General features: G+C 43.9%; 1 protein-coding gene and 2 pseudogenes across 16 annotated transcripts in view; 1 reads left to right on the top strand and 2 right to left on the bottom strand.

Moving 5' to 3' along the window:
• STIM1 (stromal interaction molecule 1) overlaps positions 1-17,863 on the bottom strand; it is a 219,746-nt gene that overhangs the window by 180,899 nt on the left and 20,984 nt on the right.
• LOC144334324 (peptidyl-prolyl cis-trans isomerase A pseudogene) lies at positions 515-1,179 on the top strand (annotated as a pseudogene).
• LOC100428444 (peptidyl-prolyl cis-trans isomerase A pseudogene) lies at positions 1,006-17,487 on the bottom strand (annotated as a pseudogene). 2 transcript variants are annotated; one of them, XR_001439592.3, is made up of 2 exons: positions 16,778-17,487; positions 1,006-1,276 (listed from the first exon to the last, which is right to left on the bottom strand). The product of XR_001439592.3 is annotated as a peptidyl-prolyl cis-trans isomerase A pseudogene, transcript variant X2 (transcript). The 2 variants fall into 2 exon arrangements; XR_013404069.1 differs by lacking the exon at positions 1,006-1,276 and adding an exon at positions 11,550-12,512 and having other exon boundaries at positions 16,065-17,487.

Genomic DNA, 17,863 nt, shown 5'->3' on the forward strand with positions numbered 1-17,863 from the left:
CTACCAGTTGCTTATTTTGGCTGTGTACTTGTGTCCAAGGTCATTCACTCACTGGGTAGGTTTATGTCCTATGATGCCATCAACTGCCAGTCAAAGAACTAATCAGCATGAGCAAACTAGTGTTCACACAAAACTGGTACAATTGAAACCAAAATCAAAGACACTTTTATTGTAGATAAATGTACAATTTCCATTAGGCTTGTTAAAATACTGAAAGCAATTTAAATTCATTTATTCATTCAAAAACAAATATTTACTGAGCATCCCTGTCCATCCATGCTGGCTAGGCACCAAGGACAAAATAAATAACACCTAATAGCCTCAGGGGATTCAAACAAACATACCCCTATATTATTTTCATGGATCCCAAAGATTCTGAAGATGTTGCACCAATAAAATTGGGAGAGTGCTGGAAGGGATGACATTTTTATTCCCTTATGAACACAAACAACTTATCAAAAGGCAGCCTGTTCCACAAAGAACCTCTCAACATTACAGCCCTAGCATTTCGGGAGGACGAAGTGGGTGGATTGAGTGAGCTCAGGAGTTCAAGACCAGCCTGGGCAACATGGCAAAACCTCATCTCTATTAAAAATAAAACATAAAAGGCTTTGCAGATGCTGCCACCACCGGGAGCCCTGTACTCTCAGACATGGTTAACCCCACCATGACATCGCCTTCGACAATGAGCCCTTGGGCCATGTCTCCTTTGAGCTATTTGCAGACAAGTTTCCAAAGACAGCAGAAAACGTTCATGCTCTGAGCACTGGAGAGAAAGGATTTGGTTATAAGGGTTCCTGCTTTCACAGAATTATTCCAAGGTTTATGTGTCAGGGTGGTGACTTCACACACCATAATGGCACTGGCAGCAAGTCCGTCTACGAGGAGAAATTTGATGATGAGAACTTCATCCTAAAGCATACAGGTCCTGGCATCTTGTCCATGGCAAATGCTGGACCCAACACAAACAGTTCCCAGTTTTTCATCTGCGCTGCCAAGACTGAGTGGTTGGATGGCAAGCCTGTGGTCTTTGGCAAGGTGAAAGAAGGCATGAATATTGTGAAGGCCACAGAGCACTTTGAGTCCAGGAATGGCAAGACCAGCAAGAAGATCACCACTGCTAACTGTGGACAACTTGACTTGTGTTTTATCTTAACCACCAGATCATTCCTTCTGTAGCTCAGGAGAGCACCCCTGCACCCTATTTGCTCGCAGTATCCTAGAATCTTTATGCTCTCGCTGCAGTTCCCTTTGGGTTCCATGTTTTCTTTGTTCCCTTCCATGCCTAGCTGGATTGTAGAGTTAAGTTTATGATTATGAAATAAAAACTAAATAACAAAAATAAATAAATAAAACATAAAAAATAAAAACAAAGTACAGCCCTACTGTGGAGATACAAGCTGCCCCACTGCTAGAACATCAAGAAGAGATTTCTGAAATCAAGGACTTTGTCCACAATTCAACAAACATTTACTGAATTTCTGTTTTGTCCTTAGACACTCTGCTAGATCAGCAAACTGAGGCTCTCAGGCCAAATCTAGCCCAAACACCTTGTCTTTGTAAACAAAGTTTTATTAGACACAGCTACACATGTCCATCTAAATATTATCTATGGCTGTTTTCCTGTTACAACTTGCAGTATAGCCCATCAAGCCTAAAATATTTGCTCTCTAGCCCTCCACAGAAAATGTTTGCTCATCTCTATGCTACACTCTAGAAAGATGCAGAAATGTATCTTGATCTAGGTGGTAGTTGCATAGATAAATACATTGGTAAAAATTCATCAAGCATTTAATTCATTTTATTGGATATATGCCATAACTCAATACTTCTTTTTTTAATGAAATAAAGAGTAATCAGTCCCTGCCTTCTAGCAATTTAAAATCTGGTAGGAGGATATCGAGTAAATAATTAAAATACAATAGTGAGCCCGCACAGTGGCTCACACCTGTAATCCTAGCACTTTGGGTGGCCAAGGCGGGCAGATCACCTGAAGTCAGGAGTTTGAGAGCAGCCTGGCCAACATGGCAAAACCCTGTCTCCACTAAAAATACAAAAATTAGCCAGGTGTGGTGGCATGCGCCTGTAGTAGCCCTAGTTACTGGGGAGGCTGAGGCAGGAGAATCACTTGAACCCAGGAGGCAGAGGTTGCAGTGGGCCAAGATCGTGCCACTGCACTCCAGCCTGGGCAACAGAGCGAGACTGTCTCAAAAAAAATAAAAATAAAAATAAAAATAAAAATTTTGTTTTATTTTAAAAAATAAAAGAACATAGGGTTTGGAATTAGAACATGAAATTTCTAATTAGGCTTAAGTCCTACTTGCACCAATTACTAGACACGTGACTTTAGATTCTTCATCTACAAAATGAGAATAATAACAATATCTATATCATTGGCTGCTGTGAGAATTAAATAAATATGTAATTGTACCTGACATATAAGTATTCAATATACATTTTTAATCATAATAATTAGCATTATTAACTGTCTAATTAGTGGTGGACTTTGCTGTAGCTCAGAGTTCCTGTGATTTCCTGGTAGGTCCCATGGGACCCCAAGTCATATCAAAGTTGATTCTTTTACAAGTTTAGAGCTCAAGCTAGAATTGTACATAAACAGTATTTCATGGAGCTTTAGCCTTCTGGCCCAATACCCGGAGAGGTGAAAGTCCTAAGGGTGGGGTCCTATCTCACTGCTCAAAGAACGCCTTCCAGAAGCAAAATCAGGAAAGCACTACCTCTAGTTGACCTAGCTGATGATGAAAGAAGCCATACTAGAAAATACACTTAAATACAATACGCTTTGTGTGTGTGTGTGTGTGTGTGTGTGTGTGTGTATGTGTGTGTGTGATGGAGTCTTGCTCCGTCACCCAGGCTGGAGTGCACTGGTGTGATCTCGGCTCACTGCAACCTCCATCTCCCAGATTCTTGCCTCAGACTCCTGAGTAGCTGGGATTACAGGCGTGTGCCACCATGCCTGGCCATGATATCCTTTTGAGTTTAAAATTTCAGTCAAATCTTCCCTACCAGGCTGAGAAAACTGGTTCGGTCCAAGGGACTGGCCAGGAGAAGCCATGAGTCTCTGTCAGTGCTGCTGGGTATGTAGCTCTAACAGGGTGATACAGAAAAGTTCTTAAGACTTCTGAAGTACCAGAAAATACCTTCAACAATCTCTGTGACAAACTTAAAGCCTCCTGGATATCCAGCTCTATATAAGGACCAAAAGAGGATGATCACAGAAATCACAGATTTGAAAAAACTAGATGAACCTCCAGAGATCACCACCTGGACTGACCCCGGCTCTCAGATTGCAAAACACCTATCATTAGCCTTGTTTTACAGATAATGCCACTAAGGTCCAGAGAAGGTAAGCGTGATGGCCTAGGTCAGATATCTAAGAGGCAGTAAGAAAAAAAAGAATATCTAGTCTCAAGGAGTAAGCAATCTTGATGAAAAAGTAACACTCATGAAACTGTCAAAACACATGGTCAGGTAATAAGGGATATCCCAATGAGGAGCTACAGGTATAGAAAGGACAAGAGTTGAAGCCTCAGAGTAAAAGTCCCTGACCAATGTACCTCTCACAAAGTAAAAAGGCCTGTCTTTGCTTAATATTTACTACCCTGTAATGCCTATTTACCTGTCTCCCCACTCAATAGTAATTTTTCCAGGTTATGTACCTTATATTATCCTTATCTATATCATCAGCACCAAGCCTAGACAACTGCATCTCCTGTGACTTTGAAAAGACTCAGACTGGCCGGGCGCGGTGGCTCAAGCCTGTAATCCCAGCACTTTGGGAGGCCGAGACGGGCGGATCACTAGGTCAGGAGATCGAGACCATCCTGGCTAACACGGTGAAACCCCGTCTCTACTAAAAAATACAAAAAAACTAGCCGGGCGAGGTGGCGGGCGCCTGTAGTCCCAGCTACTCAGGAGGCTGAGACAGGAGAATGGCGTGAACCCGGGAGGCGGAGCTTGCAGTGAGCTGAGATCCGGCCACTGCACTCCAGCCTGGGCGACAGAGCGAGACTCCGTCTCAAAAAAAAAAAAAAAAAAAAAAGACTCAGACTAGCCCCACTCACCCAACAATACTGAAAACAAGATTACCCTGTTAGGTATCTACCAAACCAAGAGGCCAGACCCTCAAAAAAGAGCCTAGATAAGGCTAATAGAAAGTGACTCTGACAAGTAATTTAACCTCTTATTTTGTCCATCTCAAAGATACTGATAACATTAACAATCTCAGAAGACTGTATTAAAAATTAAGTATCCATGGTGAAACCCCATCTCTACTAAAAAGAAAAAATACAAAAAATTAGCCAGATGTGGTGGCGCACGCCTGTAATCCCAGCTACTCCGGAGGCTGAGGTGAGAGAACCGCTTGAACTCAGAAGGTAAAGGTTGCAGTGAGCCAAAATCGCGCCATTGCACTCCAGCCTGGGCAACAGAGTGAGACTCCGTCTCAAAAAAATTAATAATAAAAAAAAAATTAAATATCTGTGAAAGCACTTAACACAGTACTTGGCACATAGTAAGCATTCAATGACTGCTAGCTTCCTTCTCACACCCCCTGTATCTGGGTTCCTTTAAAAAATAGTTTATTCCTTGGACCAACATTTATTAAACAACAAATATTTATTTATTTGTTGGGCCTTAGGGATCAGACAATGATCTGCCTTAGGTATCTCTGATAAAACTTCAGCACCTAGTATGATGCCCACTGTTGCCACAACTGCCTGGCACATAGTAAGCACTCACTAGATAGGGAACTCCCAAGAACACTCTTGGATATGCACCACCAATGCATCACCTCTTAGTACAGCCCACTCCATCTGCTTTGTTAGCCCTAGAGGTGTGCAAGCGCAAAAGAGATCAAGTCTCTGGCCAGCGGCAGATCTATACATTTATAGAGCTCCCCCCATAGTAAAGCCTGGCAGTCAAGATAACAAGAAAAACACAAGAACAATTCAGATGAGTCCCTCAAAACTGCATTAAAGACTATATGGCAGCCGGGCACGGTGGCTCACACCTATAATCCCAGCACTTTGGGAAGCCGATGCAGGTGGATCACTTGAGGTCACAAGTTCAAGACCAGCCTGGCCAACATGGTGAAACTCCATCTCTACTAAAAATGCAAAAATTCAGCTGGGCATGGTGGTGCACACCTGTAATCCCAGGTGTGGAGCACCTGTAATCTCCAAGCTTAGGCAGGAAAATCCCTTGAATCTGGGAGATGGAGGCTGCAGTGAGCAGAAAGCACACCACTGTACTCCAGCCTGGGCAACAGAGTGAGACTCTGTCTCAAAAATTTAAAAAAAAAAAAAAATCTATATGGCAATGTTCCAAACTATACAGCATCTCTACTTAAAACCTGTGTTGTAATATTAAACTGACCACCCACTCTCACGTTTCCTATACTGCCCACTGAGAGAAAAGGGAAGTTCTTCTTCCTTTCAGTGCTGCTTGTTCAGAAAAGCTGATGTCCTGGAAAATTGCTGGGCACCTATCCTGGCAAATAGGATCTAGCAAAAGCTTGAACCCCATAAAAGCATCTCAGTCATTCACCTTGCTGGCCTCCGAGGCTGAAAATAGCCCCAAATGAAAAACAAGCTACGTGAACTACTTATCCAGTTTCATAGCAAAGACCTTAATTAAGCTAGCTGAAGAGGACAAACCCCTCACTCCTTAACTCAAGCAAACCTAAAAGCCTCACCTGTTTCTGGCCCCATAGCAGCTGGCATAGCTCTGACACCTCTCAGGCTTCATCTTTCAAAAACAGAAATGGAACAAGTGCAGAACAAGGAAGAGCCTTCTGCAGTCAGCCCAGCACTGCTTGAGGGGTGGTGGGGAGATAAAAAGATTCCTGGACACAGATGTCCTATTTTCTTTTTTCTTTTTTTTTTTTTTTTGAGACGGAGTCTCACTCTGTCACCCAGGCTGGAGTGCAGTGGCCGGATCTCAGCTCCCTGCAAGCTCTGCCTCCCAGGTTTATGCCATTCTCCTGCCTCAGCCTCCCGAGTAGCTGGGACTACAGGCGCCCGCCACCTCGCCCGGCTAGCTTTTTGTATTTTTAGTAGAGACGGGGTTTCACCGTGTGAGCCAGGATGGTCTCGATCTCCTGATCTCGTGATCCGCCTGTCTCGGCCTCCCAAAGTGTTGGGATTACAGGCTTGAGCCACCGCGTACGGCCAGATGTCCTATTTTCTTTCTTTTTTTTTTTTTTTTTTTTTTGAGACAGAATCTCACTCTGTCACCCAGGCTGGAGTGCAATGGTGAGATATCGACTCATTGCAACCTCCGCCTCCCGGGTTCAAGTGATTCTCCTGCCTCAGCCTCCCAAGTAGCTGGGACTACAGGTGTGTGCCACCACGCCCGGCTAATTTTTTGAGTTTTTAGTAGAGACGGGGTTTCACCAGGTTAGCCAGGATGGTCTCAATCTCCTGAGCTCGTGATCTGCCCGCCTCATCCTCCCAAAGTGCTAGGATTACAGGCATGAGCCACCGCGCGTGGCCACAGATGCCCTATTATTTCATCAAATCTGAAAATGAAATGAAAGGCCCTAAAGCAGCCATACCCCAAAAGTAGCATTCTGTACCTCTGCTTCATCTTCTGGCAATAACCTTAACAGGTTTCTCTAACCAGGCCCTGTCTCAATGCCTTTTTAAAGGTAAGTTTACCTAATCCCAAGTCAGAGTCAGTGGGTCAGCATTCTCACACATCAAATCCATCTCTGTCTATTACATACCTTGACCCATGCAATTATAGTCCATTGTTTCCAGGTTCACCTCTCGCAATATATTAAGTACTTCTAGATGTATGGCCCAGGTTGCATAATGCCCATGTTTCCAGTTTTGCCCAGTGCAAGGCCAGGCTCAGAACAGATGCTTAAAGGCCTATTTGTTGTAGAGCAAAAGTTAGCAGGTACAAAAACAGGGAAGGAAGTATAAGGACGAGAATGTATCCTGCCTTACTCTCCCTAGAGGTCCTCACCCAGTGCATGCTGCCCTCTGGACCTACACTCAGGCTGGGTTTCCCAAGCCTCCTCTCTTATTACCAAGCTCACAGCCCTCTCTGCCTCCTCTGACTGTGTACAATACTAGTCCCTGGAACCTTTTCATCCCAGATGTTTGTTTCACCTCCTTGAAACTCCTTGAGTATATGGCCCGTCTCTCTTCTTTTTTTTTTTTATTTTCTTTGAGATGTAGTCTTGCTCTGTCGCCAGGCTGGAGTGCAGTGGTGCAATCTCGGCTCATTGCTACCTCCGCCTCCCAAGTTCAAGCAATTCTCCTGCCTCAGCCTCCTGAGTAGCTGGGATTACAGGCACCCGCCACCACGCCTGGCTAATTTTTTGTATTTTAGTAGAGACGGGGTTTCACCATGTTGTCCAGGACGATCTTGATCTCCTGACCTCGCGATCTGCCCGTCTCAGCCTCCCAAAGTGCTGGGATTACAGGAATGAGATGTCGTGCCTGGCCAAATAAGACTTTTTTTTTTTTTTTTTTTTTTGAGACGGAGTCTCGCTGTGTCGCCCAGGCTGGAGTGAGGTGGCGCAATCTCCGCTCACTGCAAGCCCCACCTCCCAGGTTCACACCATTCTCCTGCCTCAGCCTCCCGAGTAGCTGGGACTACAGGCGCCCGCCACCACACCCAGCTAATTTCTTGTATTTTTAGTAGAGACGGGGTTTCACCAGGTTAGCCAGGATGGTCTCGATCTCCTGACCTCATGATCCGCCCACCTCGCCCTCCCAAAATGCTGGGATTACAGGCATAAGCCACCACGCCCAGCCAAGTCTCTCTTCTTATAGCACAAAATACAATAGCAGCCTAAAGGAAGTATACCAGTAGCTATTTACAGAGTTTAAAAAAAAAAAAAATCAACTTCCCTTAAGTTTTTAATTGCTCATGTGTGAAAAGGTGAAAAGAATGTCTCTCACCAGATTGCTCCTTCCTCTTAGGTTATCCCTCTTTCTCTTTCTCTATTTTATCATGGGGTTCCCAGGGAATTTTCTATAAAGAATTCAAGCCAAATGGTTTAGCACCTATATTTGGCCTACAATGTGTGATATTCAAGATATCATCAGACATAACAATTCATTCTTTATATCCCACATCCCTCAGACTATGGGAAATGACTCACCCACGCCAATCCTTAATCAAAGGCAGAAAAAGCCCCCTTGAGTCAAAGCAGGACGATGCTGTATCCTCAACACATTCATTAATGGGCCCTTGTCTAAGATCATGCTCAAACTCACATCTAAAACTGGAATGGGGCCATGAACAGTGGCTCACACCTGTAATCTCAGCACTTAGGGAGGCTGAGGTGGGAGAACTGCTTGAGCCCAGGAGTTGGAGACCAGCATGGGCAACACAGTGAGACTTTGTCTACACAAAAAAAAACAGAAAAATTAACCAGGTGTGGTTCCTCATGCCTGCAGTCCCAGCTACTCAGCAGGCTGAGGTGGGAGAATCACTTGAGCCCAGGAGGTAGAGGCTACAGTGAGCCATGATTGTGCCACCATATTTCAGCCTCCTGTACAACAGAGCGAGTCCTTGTTTCAAAAATCAAATGATAAAATAAATAAAATACAACTGGAATGTGTCTACCTTTGTGAGCTAAAGTACTGGGATAAGACTTCCAATCAGAAAAGAAAATTATAATTATCTACAACTGTGTTAAACCAATAGTTCTCAGCAAACTCAAATTATGTATGTTTGGCAGAGCACTGTGACTCATGCCTGTAATCCCAAACGTTGGGAGGCCAAGGCAGGAAGATCACGTGAGCCCAGGGGTTCAAGACCAGCCTAGGCAACATGGCAAAACCCTGTCTCTACAAAAATAATAATAATACAAAAATTGGCCAGGCTAGCATGTGTCTATAGCCCCAACTACTTGGGAGGCTGAAGTAGAAGGATTGCTTGAGCCCGGGAGGTCAAGGCTGCAGTGAGCCATGATTGCACCATTGCACTCCAGCCCGGATGATAGAGTGAGATACTGTCTCAGAAAAAGAAAATTATCTATGTTTACATTGAAATATATTCACGTCATACAATTATTCCTTTTAGATTTTATAATTCAGTGATTTTTTAATGTAAGGTTGTACCACCGTCACCACAATCTAATTTTTCAGAATATTTTCATTACCCCAAAAAGAAACCCCATATCCATTAGCAGTAACTTCTCATTACCCTCTCCCCCCACACTCTGGCAAACACTAATCTACTTTCTCTATAGATTTCCCTATTCTGGACATTTCACGTAAATGGAATCATACAATATGTAGCCTTTTCACTTAGCATGTTTTCAAGGTTTATCCATGTTGTGGCATCTATCAATACCTAACTCCATTTAATGGCTAAATAAGATTCCATTATACGAACATACCACCTTTTTTTTTTTTTTTTTTTTTTTTTTTTTTGAGAGGGGGTCTGGCTCTGTCGCCCAGGGTGGAGTGCAGTGATGCAATCTCAGCTCACTGCAACCTCCACCTCCCAGGTTTCTTGGGGACTGCTGATTATTACTCCCTTGGGTTAGGTTCAGATGTAGCAAGAAATAAGGCTGAACGGAGAGAAACAGTCCTCTCCACATTCTACCTCCTGGGAGGCTAAGCAGAATAGGCCCCAAGTTCCCAAGGCTATTCCCTTTTGCCAATTTACATGGAGAACCACCTGGGGCATGGGTTTTACTCTCAGCCCCTGGATCAGCACTGCATAAGTCAGTGTTCCAGGCAAGCTGGCATGACAGCTCCCAGCAGAAACCAGTTCCTTTTGTCTTCAAAGTGCTGAAAACATCTGGCTGGCTCCCACACTGCTCACGCATCCTCTCAACTTGGGAAAGAGAAAGCCAAACATCATGTGATTCACCATATAACAAAGCACTTTCAATGTCCATTAACTCACTGAATCCTTACAACACTCCCACAATACCAGGGCAGGTATTCTTGCACCCATTTTATAGACAAAGAAACTCCAACCTTGAAATGTTAAGTAATTTTGCTAAGTAACAAAGCACAGAGACATAAGAAGAACCCAAGTCTTCTGATTCCTGGTCCAGACCCTTGTGAGTTGATTTTAAGGGCCATCCAATGAGAGGCCTTCCCCACCACTCTACCAAAAATAGCACCCCCATCACTCTCTAATCCTTTGCCCTGCTTTACTTTGTTTTTTAGCACTTATGATTACCAGGCATTATATTACTTATCTCCTTGTTTATGGCCTATCTTCCTACCTGAATATAAAACAATAGGGACTATTATTCTTTTTTTTTTTTTTTTTTTTTTTTTTTTTGAAACAGAGTCTTACTCTGTCACCCAGGCTGGTGTGCAGTAGCGTGATCTTGGTTCGCTGCAACCTCTGCCTCCCTGGTTCAAGCGATTCTCCTGCCTCAGCCTCCTGAATAGCTAGGATTACAGGCGTGCGCCACCACGCCCAGCTAATTTTTGTATTTTTAGTAGAGATGGGGTTTCATCATGTTGGTCAGGCTGGTCTTGAACTCCTGACCTCGTGATCCGCCCGCCTAGGCCTTCCAAAGTGCTGGGATTACAGGTGTGAGCCACCGTGCCCGGCGGGACTATTATTCTTTATTGCATACCAAGCAGAGTTTCTGGCACACAGTAGGGTCTTAAATATTTATTATATGAATACATCTAGTACAGCCCACAACTGATCTCTCCTACAGTGATGGTGTCATTACTGTCAAGTAAGTCTTCAGTCTATACTCAAGTTTCATTCAGCATTTATTAGCATCCACTCATCCACTAAATGCCAGTTCCTATGCTAAATGCTAAAGACATAAATGAATCAAATACAATCACTGACTCTAGAAAATACAACTTAGTGGTTTGAAGCAGACAATAAAAAAGTGTCCCATTGGCTGGGTGTGGTGCCTCATAGATCATATGATTCCATTTATATGAAATTATCCAGAATAGGTAAATATATACAGACAAAACACAGATACACAGATTGATGGCTGCCAGGGGAAAGGGAGAGGGGGGAATTAGGAACAACTGCTTAACAGGTATGGATTTCCTCAGGGTTGATGAAATAGTTTTGAACTAGATTTGTGACAGTACTAAATCCCACTGAATTGTAAAAATGATTAATCTTATGTGATTTTCCTTTTTTTTTTTTTTTTAAATAAACGGCCTACGTCACCATACTCTAAAAGGAAAACCTCAAAAGTCACCGTTTTCTCATTCAGCTGCCCCTTCCTGCCTCTTCAGGAAGCCTACTCTGCCATCCTGCAGCCGTCCAAACCTGCCATTTTAGCAATGAGTTATGCTCCACTGGTCAGATTTTCTAGTCATTTCCTGTGTGTCAGGCAGTCTAAAGTCCCTAGTGAGAAAGCAAGCTCCCTTTTAAATAGGATGTATTGGTCCATGTATCTCATCCTCTTTCCAGACAGACCAGGTCATGGGTGGGGAGTAAGGGAAAGGGGCTGACTGACCTCTCTTGAAGCAGCAATTTGGAGCGGTGCTAGCAGAGAGCTACAGCCTGGGTGACCAGGGAGGCCAAAGATATAACCATCACACAATGGTCTGAATATGATTTATTTTTCTTTTGGGGAGGGGCAGGGGTTTAGGAAGAGTAGGGAAGTATTTAACAAACAGCTTTGGAGCAATATCTGGTTTCAGAAATAACTAAAATCTCTCAATAACAACTGTGTTCTTGACTTTCCAGAACCAACAATTCTAATGCCAAAGTTCTTCAGAAAAAACAAGAAAGATTTTACTTCCAAAGTTTGACACCGAAACCATCCCCTAGCTGTCCACAAACTATTTTCATTGCCCTGAGAAGGCACTGGAAACCTGGAGACTGGAGACTTGGGGAACAGCATTCAAGTTCATCCCCTATCAGCCAATAGTCTCCAAGGTAGTCATCACTAATGCTTAGAAATCAAGACACAAGAAGTAGCCTGCAAGGGTCACAGGTGCTAGCGGGCTTCTAATGCCCTTCGGGCACCTTAAACTTAAAGTAGTATTGGCAATAAAAACCAACAACAAATACTGTTTTTACAGGCCATTATGTGGCCCTTAAATACATTCTCTCAGTAGCCCTAAGGCTCAGAGAGATTAATGATTTACTAAGGGTCATGAGGCCAACAAACAACAGCAAAGCCAGATTTCACACTCTGGTCTGACTGCTTGCAAAGCTCATGCCATTGCCACAACACAAAAGTGCCGGGCACCACACATCCTGTCCTGCTTCCTGGATCTCCATGAGAGTGTGTTCTGACCATCCATAATAATCTAATGCTTCTTAGTTCCACATTAATCCTGGCAGCCACAGAGAGAGAACTCTCACAGGCAATAGCAACCCAGAACACTGATGCCACTGAGAAGTACCTAAGACTGCTATCTGGGCTACTTTTTTTTTTTTTTTTTTTAGACGGAGTCTTGCTCTGTCACCCAGGCTGGAGTGCAGTGGCCGGATCTCAGCTCACTGCAAGCTCCTCCTCTCGGGTTCACGCCATTCTCCTGCCTCAGCCTCCCGAGTAGCTGGGACTACAGGCACCCGCCACTTCGCCCGGCTAGTTTTTTGTATTTTTTAATAGAGACGGGGTTTCGCCGTGTTAGCCAGGATGGTCTCGATCTCCTGACCTCGTGATCCGCCCGTCTCGGCCTCCCAAAGTGCTGGGATTACAGGCTTGAGCCACCGCGCCCGGCCTATCTGGGCTACTCTACCATTCACTGGGTCACCAACCAAACCTCCTAAAAACCCACAAGGTAGATGTTCTACCTTGAGTGACCCTTGAAGGTAAAATGGGAAATGGTAAGGAAAAAAACAAATGTAGAAGAGACTGCAGATAAAATTCTAAGCTAGAAATCAGTAAACCTGAGATGCAGTCTTTGTTCTGCTCCTAAATACATATATGAAATTGGGAAGTCACCTGCCCTCTTTGCATTTGTTTACTATAATATAGAGATAACAATCCCCTCCTGTCACACCTCATAGCGCAGCTGTGGGCATGGTAAGCAAAAAGACAGGTCTTAAATAGGGGAGTGATTTGTAAACTGCAGAGCACAAACCAATCTGGGGAGTTATTATAATATGACTACCATCAGCTGGCTGGGGAGAAGATTAATGTCCATGAAACCAACAGAAAGTGAAACAGTAGATAATTAGCTGACAAATTATATGGTACGGACTAAGAAGATTATAGCCTAGAAAGGGAAGTCCCTGGAATAAGTCAGAAAAACTACAGAGAAAAGAATGAAGAGGATTGGAGGGTTTTGGAAAGCCACAGCTGGAGGGAAATGTATAGCTAGGGAAAAGAGGTATGAAGGGCCGGGCGCGGTGGCTCATGCCTGTAATCCCAGCATTTTGGGAGGCTGAGGCATGTGGATCACCTGAGGTCAGGAGTTCGAGACCAGCCTGGCCAACATGGTGAAACCCCGTCTCTACTAAAAATACAAAAATTAGCTGGGTGTGGCAGTGCGCATCTGTAGTCCCAGCTACTCAGGAGGCTGAGGCAGGAGAATCGCTTGAACCCGGGAGGTAGAGGTTGCAGTGAGCCAAGATCACACCACTGCACTCTAGCCTGGGTGACAGGGCGAGACTCCATCTCAAAAAAAAAAAAAAAAGGTATGAAGAAGAGGAAAGCAACAGTGCTAGAGGAGATGCTGTGTGTGTTGGGAAGTCAGGGAGGCCACAATGGGTAGGCAGGATAAGGCCAAACTGTCAGGGGAAGATAGGCAGCCGAGCAGCTGGGGCAGGATGCAGCTAGAAATTGGAACCCGATGCAGCTAGAAATTGGAACCCACTGCAGCTAACATGAGCTATGGGGAGGGCAGAGCTAGATTTTACAGCAAGCATTTATTGGGCACTAATAACATGGTAAGCACTGTCACAGGGAATGGTGACACAAAGATAGGTAACACATAAGCCCTGCTCTCATGACTCTGCATTTGAATCCCAGCTCTTCCATTTGCAGAGCAACATGGACATCAAGGGAACACATTCTGTAATGAGACAGACCTGGTTTCAAATCCCTGCACTGACACTGCCAGATGAGTGACCTTCCACAAGTAACCAAAGCTCTTTAATCTCTAGTTTCCTCATTTGTATTGAAGAAGTAATAATTATCGTTCACAGGATTAAAAAAAAAAAAAGAAACTTCATATGTGCTTTTCAGGCACATGATAAATAATAACTTATTATCATTAACTAGCTTTGTGACCTTGGGTAAGTTGCTTAACCTCTCTGGGCCTCAGTTTCATCATATGTAAAACAAGACTAATTACAGCTACCTCACAAAGTAGTTGTGAAGATTAAAGAAAATTATTGGTGTAAAGCACCTAGCCTAGAGAAACAGCTCAGCAAAAGTTCCCTTTTCTTCCCTTTGTCTCTTGTTTCCTCAACCCTCCTCCTTTCCCTTCTCCCCAGCCCATATGTGAGATCTCCCCTGTGGCAATGCTCAGCTCCCGAAGGAGGGCAATGAAGACATAGCCAGGATCCGTACTGATTCCACTCCTCGAGAGCACCAGGCCCATTTAACCCCCAAACCACCTCTAACTTACCAACGCTTGACCACTCCTATTCAGGAACATGTTCTTTACCCACTTCTCGCCTAGTGACTTCAATTCACAAGCAAGAAGTCTTTTCTACCTGAAAACCAAACAATTCCTCCCTGCTTACACATTCTCCCAAGAAACAAACCAGAAGAGAAAGCATCAGAGTCTAAAATGCTGATCAGAGAAAGGAGACTGGTATTCCCAGTGCTTTAGAATGATCCAGTGCTTTAGAATGATAGGATAAAAGGAGAGGTCCTGGGCACCCTTGCTGGGAGACAGATGAATCCTACTGGCCCTCGTGCATATATGACAAGAGCAGGCAAACCTGCTGCAACTCCCAACAGTTCTGGGAATGCCTGAGAACAAGGCCCTCAGCCTGCTAGAGTTACTCAGACATGAGGGAAAAATTAAGTTTTCACTAGTAAAGGTCAACTTATAAATACCTGATTAACCCAAGCAATCACACTCTGCTCTACCTTCTATGAGAATTTACAACTGACCCAGAACAGGAGTCAAACTGAGTACACGTTTTCAAAGCTATAACTAACAATTATTGAGGTATTTGGCAGGGTGGGGATAGGGGATTGACGGCTGGCTACAAAAAGCCCATGCAAATCAGCTAAGTCCAGAGTCTCCACTGGAAGCTGCTTCTGGAACAACAACCTCTGCACAAACCTGCAGTGTAAATGTGACCTTGCTAGAAAAACAAGAGCCAGTTCTCCAATGAAGACCATGGGAAATGCAGAGAAGCAAGGCATACCAAGTCCAAGATGCTTGCTTAATCCCAGGGAGTTCCTTTTGTAAGAAAATAATAATAATAATAATCTTGTTCTGTAGGAAGACACTATCAGATCAAGCCTGTGAAGCCACCGTCTAGACTCCCCCAGGTAGCTCTAACTGCTTCTTCCTCTGCACTCCCATCACACTTTGCAAACCAGAAACGGGAAATAAAAGAAACTATCTTTCATTAAGCATTTACTGTAAGTCTTATAGAAAACGTTTTAATCTTTTTTTAAAAAAAAAAAAAAAAACCTCCCAATAACCAGCTAATCCTAGTCCCATTTTATTTATAAAAGAAGAAACTGAGCAACTCACTCAGGAAAGGGGCTGGGCAGAACCCAAATATGAACCTGCTCTGTCTGATTCCAAATCGTACCCTTTCTTTCAACATATATTTATTGAGAGCCTACTACATGCCAGGTACTACTCCTGGTGAATATATAGCAGTGCATGAGACAGACAAGAACCCCATCTTTATGAGGTTTTCATTCTAAACAAAACTGCCTCCATATTTTAGCACATCACATGTTTAGTAGGTAGATATCAGTATTTCTTTATCTTCAACCAGGCAGGACTCAATAAATATGTATGGAAGGCCAGACCCAGTGGCCCATAATTCCATCACTTTGGGAGATGGAGGTGGGAGGATCACTGGAGCCCAGGAGTTCGAGACCAGCCTGGGCAACACAGTGAAACCCTGCCTCTACAAAAAATAAAAATAAAATCAGTCAGGTGTAGTGGGATGTGCCTGTAGTCCCAACTAATCAGGAGGCTGAAGCAGGAGGATTGCTTGAGCCCAAGAGCTCAAGGTTGCAGTGAACCACGATCACACCACAGCACTCTAGCTGGGGTAACAGAGTGAGACCCTGTCTCCCAAAAACAAAGGAAATGAACGCAGTCCTTTCCCTCAACTCACAGGAATTCCTCTCAGCTGCTACCCAAACAGCATTCAACTGTTTATCCATCAATTTTGCATCCTTCTTCCTACCTAGGATGCCATATCTTAAACCAAAAGCTTCCTTACAGTGCTAGCAATTTGGCTCCAGTCACCCACTAAGTATGACAATAACAGTATTTCATAGTTTACAAAAGACTTTCACATACATTATCTTACTTAACCCTCATAAAATTAAACAAGATAGGTATTATTCCCTTTAACACATAGGGGAACAGACAACCAGAAAGCTTAGTTTCACCACTGTGTAGAGGAACTGAGCCACAGCACAGTTCTTCCTAGTCCCCGAATGCATTCTTTGCCCCTTCTCCTAAGAACATTTCATATCTATTCTCCATAGCAGAGAAACCACAAGGAATGTTGTGTCCTTATTTAGTTCAATCCATTTGACTAAGCTATTTCAGATTGCCTATGTTATCAAAACAATACAAAGCAAAAATGCATGTTTCGTCCTATTGCAGTATTTATTTTGATTATTAATATTTTTTTTGTTACTTAGTTTTTATTTCATAATCATAAACTTAACTCTGCAATCCAGCTAGGCATGGGAGAGAACAAGGAAAACATGGAACCCAAAGGGAACTGCAGCGAGCGCACAAAGATTCTAGGATACTGCGAGCAAATGGGGTGGAGGGGTGCTCTCCTGAGCTACAGAAGGAACGGTCTGGTGGTTAAGATAAAACACAAGTCAAACTTATTCGAGTTGTCCACAGTCGGCAATGGTGATCTTCTTGCTGGTCTTGACATTCCTGGACCCAAAGCGCTCCATGGCCTCCACAATATTCATGCCTTCTTTCACTTTGCTAAAGACCACATGCTTGCCATCCAACCACTCAGTCTTGGCAGTGCAGATGAAAAACTGGGAACTGTTTGTGTTGGGTCCAGCATTTGCCATGGACAAGATGCCAGGACCTGTATGCTTTAGGATGAAGTTCTCATCTTCAAATTTCTCCCCATAGATGGACTTGCCACCAGTGCCATTATGGCGTGTGAAGTCACCACCCTGACACATAAACCCTGGAATAATTCTGTGAAAGCAGGAACCCTTATAACCAAATCCTTTCTCTCCAGTGCTCAGAGCACGAAAATTTTCTGCTGTGTTTGGAACCTTGTCTGTAAACAGCTCGAAGGAGACGCGGCCCAAGGGCTCGCTGTCGACAGCAATGTCGAAGAACACGGTAGGGTTGACCATGGCTAGTAGTACAGGACTTTCCTCGGCGGCAGCGTCTGCAAAGCCGATTATTAATATTTTATCACTTCTCCCACTAAAGGTGTTTTAGCTATATTTTGTTTTTGGGTTTGATTTTTTTGTTGTTGTTTTTAGGGTGTTTTTTTTTTTGTTTTTTTTTTTGAGACAGGGTCTCACTTTATCACCCAGGCTGGAGTGCAGTGGCATGACCTTGGCTCACTTTAGCCTCAGCCTCCTAGGCTCAAGCAATCCTCCTGCCTCTGCCCCCTCAAGTAGGTGGGATTACAAGCACACACTACCACTCCTGGCTAATTTTTTGTATTTTTTGTAAAGACAGGGTTTCGCCATGTGGCCCAGGCTGGTCTCAAGCTCCTGAGCTCAAGCGATTTGCCTGCCTCGGCCTCCCAAAGTGCTGGGATTACA

This window comes from Macaca mulatta, chromosome 14, assembly GCF_049350105.2.
Source record: "Macaca mulatta isolate MMU2019108-1 chromosome 14, T2T-MMU8v2.0, whole genome shotgun sequence".
In the NCBI taxonomy this organism is placed as follows: Eukaryota; Metazoa; Chordata; class Mammalia; order Primates; family Cercopithecidae; genus Macaca; species Macaca mulatta.